This window comes from Microtus ochrogaster, unplaced genomic scaffold (assembly GCF_000317375.1).
Source record: "Microtus ochrogaster isolate Prairie Vole_2 unplaced genomic scaffold, MicOch1.0 UNK9, whole genome shotgun sequence".
Taxonomy (NCBI): Eukaryota; Metazoa; Chordata; class Mammalia; order Rodentia; family Cricetidae; genus Microtus; species Microtus ochrogaster.
Genome location: NW_004949107.1, coordinates 8549563 through 8571192, shown reverse-complemented (window position 1 = coordinate 8571192; position 21630 = coordinate 8549563).

The window sequence follows — 21630 nt, the reverse complement described above, 5'->3', positions numbered from 1 at the left end:
GGCTCACTGTGCACACACAGCACGGCTCACTGTACACACTGTACACACACAGCACGGCTCACTGTGCACACACAGCACGGCTCACTGTGCACACAGCATGGTTCACTGCTGATAAGCTCAGCCATTGTACTAATTGTTTTAGTTCCCAGTAGACATTAATAGTTTATGTGACCATTATTCTTGTTTCCAGTAGTTCTAAAGATGAATGGTTCCAAATGTCTAGGGTGAAAATCACTTCGGTGGGTGCCACCTTCTCTGCTGGTCCCCCAAGGGAGAACTTGCTTTCTTACTGGTTTAAATTCTAAAGGTGCCCACATTCCTTCACGTAATGACGCCTTCCAGCTTCAAAGCCAGTGCTGCTGGTTGAGTTCTCACATCTCTCCATGTTGTCACCCACTCTCCTGTCTCCCTCATTTAGGACCCCTGTGATCACCCAACTGATCCAAGGTATTCTTTCCGTCTTCAAACCAGCCACCTTCCACCTGACCTGACAAGCTCACAGCGTTTGGGAAATTGTTGCTTGGGTCACCATGATTAAATCCCCACCCTTCTCAAAGCCCTTTGTAGACATCTCTGACCTTAAAAAGGTCTGCGAAGTAGTTTAGTAAGAAAGAACAAGGCTTTAATGGAGAAGGAGGCTGGGATAAGAGTCAAAATATAAGAAAACGACCAACCTGAGCTACTTTGAAATAATGGTAGAACACAGTTGAGATGCAGGCCATGGTGTTCAGTTCAGTTTGTCTGTCTGGATGACAGATGAGGAGGAGGGTGCCAGGCCTCTGGTTTGTAGTCACATGACCTTGACCTAGCCATATCTGCCCTTTCTGGGCTTTCCTACAAACTTTGAAAGTGGCCAAGCTGACGGTCTTATCACAGATAGCTGCAGTAGTAGGGTGAACCCAACTGCAGAACTATTTGTATTCATTAAAAATTAGTGTCACAGAGAAAGGCCAAGTGGGAAATCAAACCCCTGGCACTGGCATCAACTATGCGGAATTTTCCACGAAGGAGAAGCAGATTATTTATGGCAAAGATCAACATATTTTAAAGACAGGGACAGTTTTGGGGGGCGGTGTGTCTCAAAACCCATAACTGTGGAATATTAGTTGAAGATGTGTCCCATTTGTTTATGCTGTGGAATATTTGTTTAATGATGCAAAGATGTGTTGCTTTCTTTTATGTTGCGTTTGTTTAACTCTGTGAAGCTGTGTCACTTTCCCTGATTAAAACGCCTCCTGATTGGTCTAATAAAGAGCTGAATGACCAAAAGCTAAGCAGGAGAGAGAAATAGGCAGGGCTGGAATGCAGAGAGAGTATATAGAAGGAAAAAATTAGCCTGAGAAAAAAGAGGAAGGAGCAAGAAAAGGAGAAGGAGGAGAGGAGGATGCAGAGCCAAGCTACACAGCCAGCCAAGGAGTAAGAAGGAAATAAAGACACGTAGAATAAAGAAAGATAAGATGCCCAGAGGCAAGAGGTAGATAAAGAGAGATGGCATAATAATTCGCTGGCTTTCTGAGACTGGGCAGGGTTTGGTGTGGGCGGGGGTGGGGAGCGAGTCTGCTCTCTATCCAAACGTTTCAGATTCCTGGGTTTACAGGCACTGGATTCACATCTGGCAACTTCCTGCGGGCATGGGATGAAGTGGGGATGGGGAGTTGGGACGTCAGTTGGAGAGTTGGTGGTCTCACGGTCAGTGGGAGGTATGGGTGAAGAAGCATTCACTTAGATGCCATCCTGGAGACCTCAGGCCAATATTCCTGGAGGGAGCTGAGAAAGCAAGTTACTAGGAGGAAAAAAATATTGTTATCATTGGCCCTATGAAAAAGGCTAGCCACGGGAAGCGTGATGACTGCCAGAAAGAATGAGCGAGACGCAAGAGAGAGCAGATATGTCCTTCATAGGGACATTTCGGAGAACCAGAGGGTGGAGGGTCCCAGCTTCTGGACAGACCATTCGTCCTGGATAGGTGCCTGCTTGAGCCTGGAGAGACGGTACCAGGAGACTTGAAGTCGGCAGCACAAACTCCCATCCTCCTTCCCCACCCACTCCACCCCCGTGCTCCCAGGTATCCTGGAGAAGCTCAGCCTCCAGGAAAGCAACTAAAATAAAATACACTCAGGGCAGGCTTCTCTCGGGATGAGTGATGACTCTGATTCTTCCTGGTCCAGCCCCTGAGCCCCGCTGCCTCAACCGATCCAAACGACAAGGGAGGAATGTTTGTGTTGGAGAGCCCCACGCTGTTTCCAGCAGATTTTCCACTTGTAGAATTTTGCGTTTGGCCCTGAGTGGAGCAGAAGGTGGAGTGTTCTCTACTGAAACTATAAAACTATATTTCCTGGCACGTGAGCACGCTGATCTGCTCTTGATACTGCTTGTCTTACTGACTGCGGTTGGGCTCGCTGTGAGCGGTGCTTTCGTCTTTGGCGAGGAAACGTGTGGACTTCTGGTTGCTCGGCTTTTGCGGGTGGAATGAGCGTTGGGGCAGCTGCGAGAGAGGTCTTATGCCTTTGTTGTGTCTTTTCTTCACTTTTCAATCCATATGTTGATTTGGGCTCATTTGTGAAAAGGCTTATTCCAGCTCATGCAGTAGCGGCAAGATCTGTTTTATAACCCAGAGGGCTGTTTTCATAGTCTCTCAGACAGAAGTTTCAAAATAAGGTCGACACACCTTTGGGGATACTGAATTCTGTGTGATAAGAAGTCAAACAGTAACACCTTAAGTGTATTTGTGTGTTAGCCTCATACATAAAACTCAAAAATGAGAAGAAAACAAGTCATAACTTGCATTAAGATGTTGTTAAGAGTCGGTGAGATGGTGCAGTGGGTAAGAGTGTTTGCTAGCACCCTTGCAAAGGCCTGGCATGGTCACAGGAGCCTGTCACCCAAGCACTGTGCAGTATAGAGACAGGACAACCACTTAAGCTTGCTGTCTCCAACTTAGCTCCAGGGTGAGTGGAGGGATCTGTGTCTCAAAGAATGAGGCAGGCAAGGTAACTGACATCCTTCTCTGACCTTGCTGAGTGCAAACATGTGCGTGCACACTCTACTCACGAACTCGTGTGTGTGCGTGCGCACACATGTACATACGTGTGCATGCACACACATGCATGCATACATGTTATTAAATTCGCCTGTGCATTTGAGCTCCATGGTTTTCTCATCCATGACATGCTGAATCAGTGTGCTTCTTCTTGTTTCTGCAGAACTAAAGACTGATCAGAAAATATTTGTCTGGTGTTTTGTAAAACCTCATCATAGACACTGATGAGGACCTGGCAGCTTCTCATCTATGCTTTATGATGTAGGAACACTGAGTCACGACTTCACAGAACTGCAAAGGCCTGGAGAGGCTGGGAGTGTGCGCTAACAGCGCTCTTACTCTCAAAATTCCAACCCAGTCCTTTTCTGAAGAAACAGCACAGCCCGGGGCCCAGAGCCAGCGATGATGGTGCTGTCTTCAGAGCTCCTTTCTTTCCACCCTGCTGGCCTGGTCCTGTGCCTCCTCTCTCACTTCTCAGCTCGTGCTTCATCAGTTTCTGTCTGTGGGTTTCTGCTGTATAAAAACCAGCCTGCAGTTTTATCCTAAGGGACAGGGAGCAGGTATGCATGCCATCTTGCTGTGAAAGCCCAGCGGCTTCCCGGTTCCATCAGAGGTCTCATGCCCTGGGCCTCTTGGCTGTTTAGAATAGAGAGTTTGGTCCAGGGAGGTCCAGGGTCTCCCACCCAGCTCCTCTCGTTTGCTCTGCATTCCAAGGTTTGGCTGTAAGTCTCACGAGTGCACAATGGCATCTTCCTCATCCTAGACTCTCCGGTGCCTGCCAGGGCATAGGACCTCAGTTATCTGTAGAACAGAACTGTGGGCAAACCACGGTCTCAAACACAACACAACCATAGCCATGTGTTGTACAATGGCATTTCAGTGACAGACACAGATACAAAGAGGTCTGAGCAGCTACTGGGAGCCTGGGAGGGAGGGGCTCCAGGCTCTCGTCCTCAGAGCGCTGAGCAGGGACACCATCACGTGGAAGCAGATGGGTCCTTAGAGACCGTGTGCTTGGAAGGGGGCGGAAACAGACCAGAGCAGGGCAAAGGGTGGTCACACAGCGCAGAGTGGAGGTTTTTAGGTCACACAGGGTGGGCTTTTGGGGTCACTTGCATAACTTGAACTTTCTGGGCAGGCTCTGTCACTTAGAATTCTACACACAACTTCCTTCACTGTGTGTCTGAGAAGCATTTAAAGGTATACTCAGGGTGTCTGTTTTAGTATTTAAAAATTTGTATTGTGTTTGAGTGTGTGGGCGTGCGTGTATGAGTATGAGTGAGTGTGTATGCGTGAGTGGGGTGCATGTGTGTGTGTTCATGTGTGTGTGTGTGTGTGTGTGTGTTCATGTGTATGTGTGTGTGTTCATGTGTATGTGTGTGTGTGCATGCTTATAGGACAGAAGGCAATCTTCATGGCTGATTCTCACCTTCCACCTTGTTGAGGCAGTGACTTTGTTTCTGTCACTTTGCAGTGTACTCCAGACTACTTGTCCTGTGAGTTCCTGGCTATCTCTACCTCTCATTTCACTACAGGAGTGCTGACATTATATGTGTGTGCCTGCATATATAGCTTCTAGTGATTTCTGGGGACGGAGCTCAGGTCCTCAGTCTTCAACTCCCCCCCGGCCATCTCTCTGGCCTGCTCAGTATCATAATTGTTTGTTTGTTTGTTTGTTTTTGAGACCAGGTTTCTCTGTGTAACAGCTCACTGAGATCCACCTGCCTCTGCCTCCCAAGTGCTGGGATTAAAGGCGTGCGCCACCACCGCCCGGCTGTTTTGTTTTAAGATCTATTTTTATTTTATGTGTGCTTTGCCTACATGTATGTCGTGCCTGAAGAGGTCAGAAGAATGATAGATCCCCTGGAACTAAAGTTGAAGACAGTTGTGCGTTGCTACCCAGGTGCTGGGAACCGAGCCCTGGTCCTCTACAAGAGCAACAGGGGCTTTTAACTGCTGAACGCCTGTCTGTCTCCTAAGCCCCCATGCTTAGTAGTGTAAAGAACCATGGGTTACCTTAGGGTAATCTGAAATATTTTGCATTGAAATCTGTGACTGGTTGTAATTATCCTTGTCAAGAACTTCCCAGCCTTCTTTTCTTCTTTGCCAATTTTTCCCCCAGTCATATTGGGCTCTATCCTGGGTCTCTAGGCTATCCTCCTCTGGGTCCTGGCCCTCAGTGGTGGGTTCCCTTTCATGACATGGGTCTCTAGCTGGTCCAGTCATTGGTTGGTCCTTCCCACAATTTCTGCACCACCTTTAACCAGCACATCTTTTTTCCTTTTTTCTCCCTCCCTCCCTTCTTCCCTCCCTTCCTCCCTCCCTTCCTTTCTCTCGCCCTTCCTTCCTTCCTTCCTTCCTTCCTTCCTTCCTTCCTTCCTTCCTTCCTTCCTTCCTTCCGTTTCTTTTTTGGTTTTTCAAGACAACATATCTCTGTAGCTTTGAAGCCTGTCTTGGAACTCACGCTTAGGAGACTAGACCAGGCTAGTCCCAAACTCACAGAGATCTGCTTGCCTCTGGCTCCTGAGTGCTGGAATTAAAGGCATGTGCCACAGCCTTTTATTTACCGCAGCACATCTTGTAGGAGGACAAACTGTAGGTCAAAGGTTTTGTGGTCCCAATCCCTCCACCGGAAGTCTTGCCTGGTTGCAGGAGATGGCTGGTTCAGGCTCCGTATGTCCCATCACTAGGAATCTTACTGGCGTCACTCTCATAGATTGCTGGGAGTTTCCATTGCACTCATCTTTTGCTCATCCAGAAGGTTTTATCCAGGACCCTTTGGACCTCTCTCTTCACCTACTCTCCCACCTCAGGACATACATTGGTATTGCCCAATGATGCTCCAGCTGTCTTGGTTTGCATGAGTGTATTCTGACACTCGCATGCCAGCTAAATAGCATCTCTCTGCACATATTCTTACAGCGACCTGGAACAGTGAAGTAAGGCAGCAATAGGGGTATTTAGCGCTGCGACCAGGAAAGGAGTCTAGTAGCTGGAAGCGGAGGAGTCCGAAGCAAGAGAGCAAGCACATGGCTACTGCTGCTTTTTAAAGCAAAAGAGACCACGCCCAAGTGGGCTGGTATCTTAAAGGCTATTGGCTGAAGGAGTGGAAGGAGCTCCTGCAGCAAGTTTGCAAGCACCTACCTCAGCAAAGGGCCATCCTTTGAATTAGAGTGGAGAGAGCAGCACCGGAGAAAAGGGTCTGGGGGAAAACTCAGCATAGTACAGCGGAAGCAAGGGAGTGTGATGGCATTGGAGGGGTGATGACAGCACGATGGTGTCATGTCAGTAAAGAGGCCTTGGACACCCGCTGGGAAGCTCTGTTATTACCAGAGAAGAAGCAGCATTGACAGACTTCCAGGGGAGCCTTCTCTACAGCAGTCATGCTGAAAAGACACTTTTATAGCAACAAGGAGGAGTACAGCGAGATGCTACACCCCGCTATCTGACACCGTACCCCGCTATCTCATGCTTACAGTCTGTTAATACATGCTTGTCATCTCCCAAAACTGCCCTCAAGATGTCCTGGGGCGGGGGGGAAATCACAGAATTGTATAATAATGAACTACTTGAAAAGTATGTGTGTGGATAAAAGAAGAACACGTATGTTTGCATGTGCATGCATGTGTAGGTTAAGTGTATTTGGGTTTAGCAGTTTAGGCTTTTGTGAGAGTCTGTGTGTGTGTTTGTTTGTGTGTGGGGTATGTGTGTGTTTCTGTGTGTGGTATGTATATTGTTTGTGTGTCTGTGTGTGGGTGTGATATGCGTGGCATGCATGTATTGAGGCCAGAGGTTAAAGCCCAGTCTTTCTCTATTGCTCTCCACCTTGGTTTTAGAGGCAAGATCTCCCCTTGATCCAGGGCTTACTGTTCCAACTAAATTGGGGATCTCTATTTCTCTGCCCTGACTCACAGCCTGGGATTCTAGGTTTGCACCATCTGCCTCGTCTTACGTGGGCCCTGGGGATCTGAACCCAGGTCTTCACACTGGCACAGCAGACACTTGACTGAATCAGTTCCTCGGCTCACGCGATTCTTCTGAAACACAATTATTTCATTTATCAAATTAGCCTCTTTGCAACTTTTATTTCCAGGAGGTCAGCAATGCTGCCGAGTTCTGTTGAAACACAGACGGGCCTGCTGTCCATTGCTTTTGTTCACACCGTTATAGTATGCTGTCTACATGATGGATCCCATCTGGTGCCGGTCTTTTGAGCTCACTTTAGCCGTTCCTCCTCTGCATAGCTCACAGGGAACTTACACAACATCCCCTCTGTCTTGTTCTGGCTTTATGTTTGCCAGTGTCCGCACTCTGCCAGCCTGTGCTGATGCCCGTCTGCCCGGACAGGTTTTGCACGCATCTAATTACAATGCTATCATAAAACACCAGGCACAAGGGCTCTCCCAGTAAGCCCAGCACTTGGGAGACAAAAGGAGTTGAGTCTGAGAGTTCAAGGCCAGCCTGGGCTACGTGGTAAGCCCGAGTCAAAACAAAACATAGACAATGCTATGACACTTATATCACATTACACACTGGTTAATCTCTTTTGATAGTCTTGGGCTTGAAGAGCAAACGCTACGCAAAGATGAAAGCTCGGTCACCTCCTTAGCGCTGGCGGGTGGGTGTGGCTGTGTCGCACCACCTGTGTGAAGTGTGCCTTGCAGACAGCAGTTGCAATACAGTGAAAATGGGGAGACTCTGCAGCTGCTCTGGGCCGTACCTTACTGAACAGTTAACAGTCTGCCCGAACTAGGATTCCATACCAATGCCCAACCTTATCTCCAGAAAATTCAAAATCTATGCTCCAACGTTTATAGACCTTTTGGGAGCAACAACTTTAGAAAGTGGGAAACTGAATTCTAGGTAGTCCAGATAGCCTTGAACTCATGACCCTCTCTCCCGGAGTGTGGCAAGTTCGGCACAGGAAGCTCTTGTTCCTTTCAGAAAAACTGTTAAGGTTCTAAACATCCACCCCGTGACCATTTTGGTACTTTTAGGCATGGATAAATTAAGCATTTATGAAATAATGATCAAATGTGTAGGTAACTTTGCTACTAAGCATTCGTCCTTTGAGGCTGCACTATTGAGCAGTGCATCTAATCTCTTTCAATTAGAATATAAATAGCTCAGGACCAGGAACTAAAAAAAGCCTTTAAAGATGAATCGATAACGCATTCAGCTATTAGCCAAATGCAGGGCTGTAGCCGTTCTGAAAAATTAAAGACAAGGCCTCTCTAGGCTGAGCGCTGCTTTTAGAGGCCTCCATTTTTACTGTCTCTGAGAGCTAGCCTAGGGGTCCACAGCTGAGACACTTGGGACTGTGCGTGTTGCAGTTCAGAAGTCCCTCTAGACAAGTGATTCAGCCGTGGGCGGGCCTGCTTCACGCCGGCAGGTGGCAAAGAACAATTTCCGGTGACCTTGGCTTTTCACAGACTGTGCGTCCCACGCCGTCCTCCGGTTTCCAATCGTTCTTCAAGGAGCTCTGTCCTTTCCTGGCTTTGGTTTAGAATGGTCACACATTGACTCCTAACCTCGTTTTCAGAAAAAGAGAAATCTGCGCGCCAAGACTTAAACTGAGTTAGCTTGTATTTAAACGCTAGGGCCAGAGTATTTAAAATGCTCGAAGTTGGAGGTAGGGGTATGCTTTGAAATAATTTTTACCATATCCAGCAACAATTTTGGCTTTTATGACATAGCGTCTCCAAATAAGAGTTTTTTGGGACTGGAATGAGGTCCACTCTAACAGGTTAGGGGGACGTCTCAGGCACTGTTGTACTTTCTCTGAGCACGCTGTGATGGAGGTCTACCGCTTTTGGTGAGTCTCACTAACGCGGGGTTGGGGGCCGCGAAGCGCTCCGCTGGCCTCTTTGTTTCCTCCTCCGCGCCTATTCTACTATGCAAAAGCTTTATGTCAATTTACTTTCTGAGCCGTTTAAGACCAAACCAAATCATTCCTTCAGCACTTTTTAAACAATCCCTTAAAGACCTCCTTTTCTTGGCTCTGTTTCCAATCTAGGCTTATCACAATAATATTTCATGCTCTGTGCTTCTGAAAAAATTCAATATTCAAGAACAAAGTAATCCAGAGCTCTGCTTCATTTCAGGCTTTTTATGGCCCAGGGCTATCCCAACTCAGTGACCCAGATTTCATTGTCGCCTCTCACTGGTGCTGTGACCAGCTTACCTGATCCGCTGCTCATCCCCTACCAGTTTCCCCTCAATTCAAAAAATCTTTTTCTTAAAAAAAATTCTTCGCATTTCTCTTTTCTCAAGCTTTTAGATTCCTTTTTATTTCCTCCCAAGGAAACCCGGTATTCCTGTGATGAATACTCAGCAACACAAAGGTAAACAGAAAACTAAAGCCCTTAAGTCTGTGGTCAAAATTTTCATTTGCTCCTTTTAAACTTGTGGACAAATGATAGAAAGTGGACATTATCATCTGACAACAGTAATGGTTTATACCCAAGGCAAATATCACATTTTCTCTTATATATGGATCTAGAGTTAACAATCTACATCGGAGAGAAACAATGCGAAAGTTTGATCTAAACAAACATATGTATTTGAGAGGGAGATGAAACTGAAGGGGGCCTATTCGGCAGGGGACGAGGAGCAGAGGGGATGGCAGCGTAACCAAGGGGACAAGTATGAGCAACGGTCAAGAATATCTGTGTATGAAGGGGTCAAAGTGAGACGCATTATGAGACAGCTAAGCAAACTGATTAAAGAAGATTTTTGGTTTTTTTTGTTTTTTTTTTTTTGTTTTTGAATTTTTGAGACAGGGTTTCTCCGTAGCTTTTGGTTCCTGTCCTGGAACTAGCTCTTGTAGACCAGGCTGGCCTCAAACTCATGGAGATCCGCCTGCCTCTGCCTCCTGAGTGCTGGGACTAAAGGTGTGCACCACCACCGCCCGGCTTACGAAGATATTTTAAAATGTACAAAATTTTGTATGAAATATTACTTTTGAGAATCTGGCTTATTAATTACAAAGAACCACCTAAGGTAAGTTAAAAAATCTGTGTAGATAAGATATCCGTTATAATGATACATAAGCAAAAGAAAAAAAGCAATATAAATGTCCAACAGTAGGAAAGAAAGGAGATAAATTACAACCCATTTACTTGAGCAATAATGTATAAGCACTGAAGGTGATACTTAGCTGGTTATTTAGTAATAAGGTTTCTACTTACATTTTCAAAAGAACAGGGAGCAAGATTATAAGTGCTTCTGATTATGTATTTCTGATTTATTAAATTATTTCTTTGTTTGTTTTTGAGACAGTGCCTCCCAGACTGGCTTAAAACTTCCAGTCCTGCTCTGTCTCCCTAGTGCTGTGGTTACAGGTGTAACAATTTAGCTCACTTGGCTTGTTTCTTTGTATGCTTGAAACAGGGTTTCACTGTGTGATCCTGGCTGTCCTGGAACTCACTCTGTAGACCAGGCTGTCCTTGGACTCACGGAGATCAACCTGCCTCTGCCGGGGCCACCACTGCCAGCACTACTTATTTTGAGACAGGGTCTCACTGTGTAGCCCTGGCTGGCTGAAACTCACAGAGACCCATCTTCATCTGCCTCCTAAGGGCTAGGATTAAAGGTGTGCACCACGCTTTAAAAACCATGGGGGTGGGAAGGCTCTCCCTGTATAGCTCAGGCTGTACTCAATGTCCTAGAGCATAAGCCTTCTGAGCACTAGGATTATAGATACATGCCACCATGCCTGCTGCACAGCTACGCTTCCTTTTAACTAAATGCATCTAAATTGAATTTATTCTCTCTCTCTCTCTCTGAGCGTGTGTGTTTACACATGTACCAATTTTGCTTGTGTCAAAGTCAGAGGACATCTCGGAGGTTCTCTCCTTCCACCGTGGCGCTCCCGAGGACCAAAGTCTTCAAGACACCCAGCTCTTATTATCATCGTTTATAATTGCATTCTAGTTTATATGTGTGTACTGGAGGACAGGATGTGGGTCCTAGGGATCAAAGTCAGGTTGTCAGCCTTGCTAGTGATTGCCTCTACCTACTGAGTCATCGCTTCTGCCCACAGCGTTGCTTTAAAATAGCATTTAAAAAAAAAATCTCAAGGAAACAAGACATTTGGCGATGTTTGCTATTTTTAGGGTGATAGATAAGTTTTCTTTATTCTCAAAATCGTGTGAGTCTATTTAAGTTCTTAAAAACTTATAATCTTAACTGATTCAAATACAGCATTATTTAAGGAGAAGTTGGAGACTCAGCTGTGCCCTTCCCTAAAATTACTTCATATTGAGTAAAAAAAAAAAAAAAAAGGACTGTGCCTTGCCTTGAGAAACTCCATTTTACTAGCACCTTTGAATCCATTGTGAGGCTGGAGGCTGAATTGCACCTGGGTGGACACATGAACGGCTCCATGTGCCTGGCACCACCCACGTAGTACAGATTGGTAGTGGGAGTGGGGAGGGCGCCGCTCTATAAAGGTATTTAGGATGAACTGAGGCCGGGGACAACAGGGATGTTTAGATCAGATGAAGACAACTAGGCCTAAGAACTTATTGAACGTAACAGACCGAGGGATGGGTATAGCGCCTCACTTGGACCCTACACGGAGGTGAATGCCAAGCTCTGCAAAGGCAATGGCCTCCTTCAAGCTGTCCTCTGACCACCTGGTGCAAGATTTGATAGGCAGCGACTGTACCAGGGCCTTCAACTCATTTCCTGCTGCTGCTGCTGCGGTTCAATCATCAACTGCTGAACGCCTGTATGTCCGGACCGCCGCGCATCCGTCTTCCTGTTCCTTCATCTAGATCTAGCCCGTCATGACACCCTGCTTCTACAGCTGGACTCACACCTGCAGTTTTACCCCCAAACTCACGACTCTCTGGCCTAATTTCCAGCTGCTGAGAGTTGTCCGGCTTCTGCCTTATAGTTCATTATTTTACCCATGGGGGCTCTCTTTACACTAACCAGCTTCTTGGGATTTCTGGAAATCCCAAACCTCTGCTTCGGCTGCTTAACGCTTAAAGACGTTTAGTGACCGACAATATATATGTATATAGATATATTTACTATGTGGCATGCTATCAGAAGAGTTTCTACTTAATCTAATTAAGATTGTAATGAAAGAAGCACTGTTTGCTTTGGTTTGCGTATGTAATGGTTTAGATAAAACGGCGTCGTTCCCCGAGGGCCAGCGGCGGCCCACGAGGACCAGCCAGGTCCAACCACCCGAGGCCTCTGTGGGTCCCAGGCGGGTGAGAGACCTCCGCGGGTAGGCAGTGGGGCCTGGAGAGATGGCTCAGAGGTTTTGAACATGTACTGTGTACTGCGCTTCCAGGGCCAGAGTCTCGTTCCTAGTATTCATGTAGTGGCCCCTGCATGCATGTGGGACACCTGCATACCAGGGGCCAAGCACTCATACACAAAAGCTAAAGCTAACAAATAAATCTGAAAAAAAAAATTAAAGCTTTAGTCAGGGCAGGATGGTGGTGCATAGCTACATTCTCAGTCCTTGTAGGAAGTCGAAGAGTTAGAGACCAGCCTAGGCTACGTATGAGTTCTAGGCCTGAGCTAGTGAGCCCCTGCTTCCAGTCACTAACGACAGGTGATGTGGTTCACATCAGGAAGTTGCTTTATCGAAATGCAGAGTAGCATATGCTAGCTCTACTCCTTAGCATAGCGTACATGTACATATATGTGCATGCGCGCACGCACGCGCGCGCGCACACACACAGAGCCCTTGCGATTGTGTGTGACCTTATTTTCGAGTTTATTTTACTAGCACTTTCCGAGCATCTCCACTTTACTCTGCGCTATTTCTTCTGTTTCTACCAGTTCCACCAAACTCTGTCTAGAGGATTTTAGGACCAAAAGCAGGACTCACATACCTACTGAGGAGATAACTACGGAAGCAGAGCCAGGACATTTAGTCAGTGCAACCGCATTAGGAAGAGGAGGAGATAATGGGTTCAGCTCATCTTTGATGTACTGCCATGAGTTTTGGGTTTAAGCAGAAGACAAGAGGTACGCACAGAACAGTTAAGCAGTCCTAGTCAGAGTGTGGCCCCTCCCATCCGTGTCTCAGCCCCAGACCTGCACGGTGGTCCATAAATTGTGTTTGTTGTTGTTATTGTTTCTTTTGAGAAGGGTATCTCTCACTGTGTAGCTCTGGAGATCTCTCACAGAGATCTGCCTGCCTCTGCCTCCTGGGTAGGATTAAAGGTGTGCGCTGCCCTGTCTGGTAGGTTCCTCTACTAACCTGTCACCCTCAGGGGAGCCAGTTCGCTTGCTACAAGCTGATTCCTTCTGCTCCAGGAAGACGCCTCACGTCGTGGATACTTGTCCTTATGGTGAGAGAGGGACGTCCATCCTGGGAGGTTAGGCTTTTGGACTCCAAGGTGACTCCATGGAGATTTTCTGTGTCTTTGTGTGGCCTCGGTTTAGGAGCCAGTGTTTTTTAGCCAAAGCATTTTCTAAAATCGTCCTGCGTGCTTGAACATTCCCCAGCTTTGATAGAGTTAGGTGTTGGCCGATTGACTTTGTCGGTTTTCTAATTCGGTGTGGTGGGGCATGGAGAGCGTGTGTGCCATGCTGTGTGGTGAGGTGTGAAGAACGTGTGTGCCCATGGAGTACCTCCATTTGTTTTATTGTTGGTTTTGAGACAGGGTTTCACAGGTTGTTCAGGTCAGCCTTAATTTCCCTGTTCTCCTTATTCAGCCTCCACATGCTGAGACCATAAGTGTGCGCCTCCAGGACCACGCCATCATGCCGGCGCTGGCAGGACTCCCTCCGAACTCTGACAACTTTCCCCTCTGCCTCTGAAGACGCACGAACAACGTGCTGTGGTTTGGTTTTGGCGCTCTTTATCCCTGAGATGAAATCTGTCCCAGCTGGGCTGTCGAAAGACAAGCTGCTAAATTCTGTCAGGAAATTGTAAAACACGGCCGGTAAGAACGTTGAACGAGAAAGCAGCTTCAGGACGATAAGCGCTTCGAAGAGCCACTTTCTGTGGGAAAGACTGTGAACACTTCACGGAAGGATCCAAGAGCTGGGGACGACCAAAGACTTGGAGTAGCCCGGGCTAAAACCTTGAAGGAAGTTTAGCAATTAGCAAACAGTCTAATCATTTTCCTTTCACGGGACATTTTCGGATAATTATTACTGATGGAGGAAGGTCATTGGTTGATTTAATAAAGAAGCTGCTTGACCTGATAGGTTAGAACGTAAGTGGGAGGAGCAGAATGCTGGGCGGAAGAGGAAGTGAGGTCAGAGACTCGACAGCTCTCCTCTCGGGGAGCAGACGCCTCAGAGAGACACGAGATGCTCCACTCCTGCGGGCAGAGGTGAGAGCTCTGCTCTCTGAGGCACACGCGATGAAGCTCCGACCCAGGATGGACGTAGGCTAGAATCTTCCCGGTAAGCGCACCTTGGAGTGCGACACATATGATTGGAAATGGGTTAGTCCAGGTGCGAGAGTTAGCCGAGAAAAGGGCTAGTGCTAAAGAGTCAAGCAGTGATTAAATGAATACAGTTTGTGTGTTGTTATTTCGGGCATAAGCTAGCCGGGCAGGCGGCCAGGGTGCGGCAGGGGTAATGGGGATGCAGCTCCTCCGCACCTATTACTACATATTACAATTGACAGCATGACGTCAGGATCATCAACCTGCCGTAATTTTCTTTTCAGATGACAATTTTTGTCTCACTTTAAAGGATGGAACAATTTGTCCACAATAATTGTCCTTTGATACGAATGCCCGTTTAATTTTGTCTTTTATAAATGAGTAAAAATGTCTTCTAAATGCAGCAGGATACACTGTTTTACACAAGCTCCCTAGATGAGCAGTGCCCAGTGTCTGCTAACTATCACTGAGGCACCGTTTAGGGGTACGGTGTCTGGGCATGTCTAATTAGCTTGGCGTAAGATGAAAATTATGCTATAATTAAGACCTGGGAACCCAAGCCCGGGAAAGGTCAGGGTCACTAACAAGTCTAGTTTTGGAGAACAGCAGCTTGGTGAAGTGTCTTCTTAAGGTTTGCATTTTAGCAAGCTTGAATACTTTTTTTTGTTTGTTTTTTTGTTTTTGTTTTTTGAGACAGGGTTTCTCTGTGGCTTTGGAGCCTGTCCTGGAACTAGCTCTGTAGACCAGGTTGGTCTCGAATTCACAGAGATCCGCCTGCCTTTGCCTCCCGAGTGCTGGGATTAAAGGCGTGTGCCACCATCGCCCAGCCGAGCTTGAATACTTGAGGAACATGAATGCTCCAGATAGAAAGGAACCTAAGCCCACAACAATTAGTGTTCCAGCTGTGCAGAAGCCCTTTATGTATCAATTCAGCTGCTACTTTTGAAACCAAACAGAATCTTTGGCTTGGTAGGATGTTTGGTCTACAGCATTAGAAAAAAAAAATCAGGGGACAATATTAGTGACCAGGTCCATACAGACCAGGCTGGCCTCAAATTCATAGAGATAAACCCATATGCCTCTGCCTCCCACCTACTAGGATTCACCATGCCCAGCCTTGCTCCTTTAAGTACAGAGAACTAAGTTTCAGTTTCGCAGCAGAGTGGCATAGATTTACATTTGACACTGTTTGACAAAATATTTTTAGACAAAAGAATAAAATATCTCGGGCTGGAGAGATGGCTCAGTGGTTAAGAGCACTGACTGCTCTTCCAGAGGACCCGGGTTCATTCTCAGCACCCACATGGCAGCTCACAACTGTCTGAAGATCTAGTTCCCGGGGACCTGACATCTTCACACCAATGCACATAAAATAAAGTTAAATAAAATTTTTAAAAAAGAATAAAATATCTCCTTTTTTCATAATTTTCCATGTTATACTAGCTTAAAATTTTTGTTGTGGTTGTAGCTCTGGCTAGCCCGGGACTTGCTGTGGAGAGCAGGCTGGCTTCAAACACACGGAGAGCTAGGACCTGAGTTTGGGCCCCAGAATCCACACAGAAAGCAGGGCGTGGTATTGAGAGCCTGGAGCCCTAGCCTTGAGGTTTGGTGGGGACAGCTGGATTCCTGAGCCCACTGGCCAGCCAGACTGGACAAATGGGAGAGCTGCAGGTGGAGGGAGGGGCCTATCTCCAAATGCAGTGTTGGAGAGCGACCAAGGGAAGATGCCTGATGTCGTCCTCAGGACTCATCACGCTTGTGCATGTTCTCCCTGCCATACATACATACAGCAAAACAAACAAACAAAATAAACATACATATGATAAAGAAAAGGAAAGGGAAGCCCCTGAGAGGCAATAAAGAGAAAGGTCAGAGGGTCTAAAAACTTCAAGTCCAAAAATGTCCCCCAAATGCTCACATTTGTATGGGTTTCAAATTAAACATGTCAGGACAGAGAACATGAGCAAGGAAGTCAGGACTGCGAGGGGTTCGCTCACCCACTGAGACGGTGGGACTGATCTAATGGGAGCTCACCAAGGCCAGCCGGACTGTGACTGATGGAGCATGTGATCAAACCAGACTCTCTGAATGTGGCTGACGATGAGTGCTGACTGAGAAGCCAAGGACAATGGCACTGGGTTTTGATTCTATTCCATGTACTGGCTTTGTGGGAACCTAGTCTGTTTGGATCCTCACCTTCCTAGACCTGGATGGAGAAGGGGAGGTCCTTGGACTTCCCACAGGGCAGGGAACCTTGACTGCTCTTTGGACTGGAGAGGGAGGGGGAGGGGAAGTGGGGGGAGAGGGAGGAGGTGAAAATTTGTAATAATAATAATAAAATAAAATAAAGAAAAATAAAAAGCTGCATAAAAACAAATTGAACATGTCAAAAAATGGCAGTTTTGCCACAAAATGTTCTAGAGAGTGTGAAAATGAGGCTATTCAGTTATTTTCAGAAGTTCTATGAGCAGGCTCTGTTGGGCCCTGTGGTCTCAACCTCCTGTGGCTGAAGAAGTGTCTTCACTGAAACAAGAGCCAAAGCTAGAGAAATGCTTGGGGGTTAGATCTCTTCTTAGAGGGTTACCAGTGGGACAGATAACTCCCCTGCTGTCTTAGCATATGGGGTAGCTCAGTGTGTGGACCTCTTGGACGAGCCATCAGAATTTCCAGTTCAGGAGCAGAGTATAATCTTCTTACGTGGTTTCTTCTTATGTGACTTCTGACTGTCATGGGGTCAGCCATCCATGACACCTCCAACAAGACCCTAGTCTATTTACCTTGAGTCACCCAGGGAAGACTGGAGGGAGCTTTCCCCTCTTTCATCAGGGCCCGCCTCATGCAGCTAAACCTATGTCTGGAATGGAGGCTCTAGTTCTCAGATTTTCCTGCCTCTTTTCGTCAACCATCACCGACAGACTAGTAGACCGATACACAGAACGACACATCAGACCATTGTGTTGATTCACAATGGCACACTTAGATAAATCATAAGCCTATGAAAGACTAGTAATACTGCGTAGGCACATCAAGCTCATACAGTTTTCCTATGCTTGCGCAGATTGCAGCGGACATCTCCTAGACACCCTTCCCTGTATGATACCTTATATCCTAGTTACTCAGACAAAATTAGAGAATTTGAGCCTTCTTGTTGTGCCAGGCCTTTTCTTTTGGGCTTCTAACCAACTCCGAAATCAAGACACAGAAACTTATTAGTTTTGAATGCCTGGCCTAGTTTAGCTCTTTCCTGGCTATCTCTTATAACATGACCTGTTTCTCTTCGCCTGTGTTCTGCCTAGGGGCTTTTATCTTTCTTACTTTTGTGTATCTTACTTTTGCTGCCTCTCATGCCCACTGGCTGGCATCTGGCTGGCTTCTGGCCCCAGGTGTCTCCCTTGATCATTCCATTCCTTCTGTCATTCCTCCCTTCCTTCTTCGTGAGTCTAGATTTCTCCTCCTATTTATTCTTCTTGCCTGCTAGCCCCTCCTATCCTTTCTCTGCTTAGTTATTGGTTATTCATCTCCTTAGTAGACCAATGAGATGCCTTGGGCAGGCAAGGCGAAAGAGGTTTAGAAAAAAAAGGAACCCATCTTTTCATAATTAAACAAATGCAGCATAAACCAAAACGATACACCTTTATACAGTTAAAGCAATATTCTTCAGCATAAACAGACACAACACATCTTTACATAGTTAAAATAATATTCTACAATATTTCCCCCTAAAAAGAAAGGATTTTAACTTTAAAATAACAAGACTATATACAATAGGAACAGTTATCAAGTAAGGATTGCATTTACAATATCCAGTCTTTTTGCATTTGACAAATTTGGAGAAATCACTCTATTATCTATTTTATTTGATGAGTTCAAAGCTCTGTACCTAATTTACCTTATATTATAACCAAGGAAAACTATTAACTATAATTATCTAGTCTTCAGCTCCATCAAAGACCCCAGAAGGATATACTATTACCCTCAGGTAATGCAGGAACAGGAAGTGCAATGGAAGCTACTTCCAAATCTATAGAAATGACAGGCATCTGGCTTCCTGGACAGTCACCCAAAGTTCTTCTGTAATGTTGGGGCATGCAATTTTTAGCCTACAGGCGTAGACTATTAGGCAGACTCTTCTATGAAGCGGAAATTTTGAAGGATTGTCCAGCCTTGTTTTGGAAAAGTTTGACAGTCTTTTTTCCTTTGGGTCCTGCTTGTTCAGTTTGTAAACCATACTGTCAGCAGTCAAAGCAAGAGCAGTTTCTTTGCCCAGTGACTAACCTTGACACAATGAAACCCAACTTCAAATGGAATTTCTTTTCTGATGCAGATTGGTGCTGCCAGGAGCAGACTTGTCTCACTGTCATGAAAAGCCTCAGGTTATTAAACATCTTAAATGCCATATTCTGTAGGTCTTTGAAGTGTTTGAAGATCATTTATCTATCTAAAATATATCTGTTTAACATGACTAGAAGTTTGATTATTATAACTACTCACCTGCATTTAATTGTACATTATGTTTTAAAATGTGTTGCATAAGCACAATGCCTTAAACAAGAGTAGAAACATACAATACAAAATAACAAAGCTAACTTATTTGTATAAATATACCAAAGCACATACCAGTGTAAGATATTTGAAGTTAATAGTTGCCTTTTTATCCTATATTCCTATATCCACAGTAAATGATGAAAAACATCCATAATCCACCAAATGACCAAAACCCACCTCCCCCTCCTCTTGGGCATGTGGGTGTTGTGTTCTATAGACTGCTTCCTGTTGTCTGAGAATAAAGGCATCCTTAGGGAACCTGAGAAAATTGAGATAATGTTCAAGTCCTGGAAAAACTAGCCATAACTTGTGTTGTTCATTCTCTGCAATGGGAAAGTGCAAGACTTTCTGTAGTCCTGGACAGAATAGTCTGTGAGGGAGGCTGGACCATCTCAGCCAGCAGCCATGAAGATGTCCTGGATGCAGAACTCTGAGGAAATAGCAACAGAGGCACTCTGAGAGGCTGAATCACCTAGGCCACCTGTTTTCATTGGTGTCTGGTCCCCTTGCTCAAAAACATACAAACTTTCAAAGGTAACATGCATGTTTGCACCAATACAAGTATGGACTGTGTGTTGCACACAAGCCAGCCAAAGGTAACTTTTTGTTTTATGTTTGAACAGGTAACATACCTGTCCTACAGTTTTTCTAGATTTATTTTTTTTATGTCTGTATCCAGGATTTTCAGGGGGTCTTCTTTTACCAAAACTGATCTCTATCAACCTTGAAGGAATTCACAGTTTTTTATTTCCTGTGGAAACAAAAGCATAACCTCTTCCCCAATGCAATATATTTTTAAACTTCCATTTTAAAGTTAAGTCATCCCTAAATCTAAGCTGGTTTAATTTAGCAGTTCCTGTTACAATCCCACATCTCCCAGCTTCTGTCTTTTGCTTATCAGCATTCAAAAAATTCAAAGACAACACAACACCATACAGGGTCCAGACTCCCTGTGCATTTTCATCTTTGTGTGCTTCATTTATTACTTTACTTTTCTTTAAAGACTTATTATTTTTCAAACTATTTTTCTATGATTGTTTATACCCATTTTTCTTTTCTTTCTTAAGCCTAGAAACATTTTAACCACACTGGACCCTGTTTAGAGGTTTTTTTTTTTTTTCCATCTGAGCCTGCTTTACTGCATATCTCTATCCTTTTTTTTGTCTGCCTGAGCAAAAAACTGATAAACTACCACTGGGTCCTCCTCCACCCCCTTCTCAGGTCTGTGATAGGCAAGCCATAAGCTCTTATGCCAGGTCCAGAGGTTGCATTCAAGCAGGAATTTAACCAGAAATTGCATTCAACCCTCCACCTCTGAGATGCCAGTGCTGCACTGTGGCAGGCATTTTTACTTAGTTTTTAATTTCTACTTAGCATGAAAAGAGTGTCTAAGTGTTCTTCTGTATGGCAGAGTTTTTTTTAAAAGGAGCTGTATCCTCTCTCTCTCTCTCTCTCTCTCTCTCTCTCTCTCTCTCTCTCTCTCAGTTTTCTCAGCCCACATATGAATATGGGCCCCACAATGGGCACCAAAATGTATCAGACTTTTTCTTTTGGGCCACCAACCAGCTCCTGAATCATGACCCAGAGACTTATTATGGTTTTGAATGCTCAGCCTAGCTTATGTATGTTTCTGGATAGCTCTTCTAACTTAAACTAACTTAAAAGTTTCTCTTTATCTACCTTTTGCCTTTGGTATTATTACCTTTTTTACTTCTGTATATCTTGTTTTCACTGCTTCTCTATGTCTGCTAGCTGGTGGTTGACTGGCTTCTTGCCCTGAGTATGTCCCTCATTCTCTCTTCTCCCTCTTGTTCTTCCTTCCTTTCAAGCCTTGATTTCTCTTCCTATTTATTCTCCCTGACTGCCAGCCCTGCCCATCCTTTCTCTGCCTAGCTACTGGCCATTCAGCTCTTTATTAGACCAATCAGATGCCCTAGACAGGCAAGGTGAAAGAAATGCATCACATCTCTTTATAATTATACAAAAGTAGCATACCTTTACACAGTAAAACTAATATTCTGCAGCATAAACAAATGCAATATGTCTTTACATAGTTAAAATAATATTCTGCAATATCTTGCCAACCAGCTGATGTCCTAACAGCTCAGGTGAACTCAGATTTGCTCAAAAGAATACCCCTATTCAAGACCTATTGGAGAAATGTCAGATGCCCAAACAAAATTTAATAGGATCCCTGATTGGCTCAAACAGAACCCCAAGACAAGATCTGTCAGAGAAATAGCAGTCAACTAAATGGCTCAAAAGACTCAAAAGAGCCCCAAATGTAGTAATATGGAGCGGCGGAGCTACGTCCCCAGCACCCGGCCGCCCACACGGCTAGCTTTACCCGAAATAATTACACGGACATTGTATTCTTTTAAACACTGCTTGGCCCATTTCTATCTAGCCTCTTCTAGGCTAATTCTCACATATTAATTTAGCCCATTTCTAATCATCCTCATAGCACCGCTAGGTGCACTTACCAGGGAGATTCTAGCCTATGTCCATCCTGGGTCGGAGCTTCATGGCGTGTGTCTGCCTGGGAGCCGGGCATGGCATCTTTCTGAGGCGTCTGCCCCCAAGAGGAGCGCTGTTGAGTCTGAGCTCACTTCCTCTTCCTCCCAGCATTCTGTTCTGTTTACTCCTCCCACCTATGTTTTAACCTATGAGGGC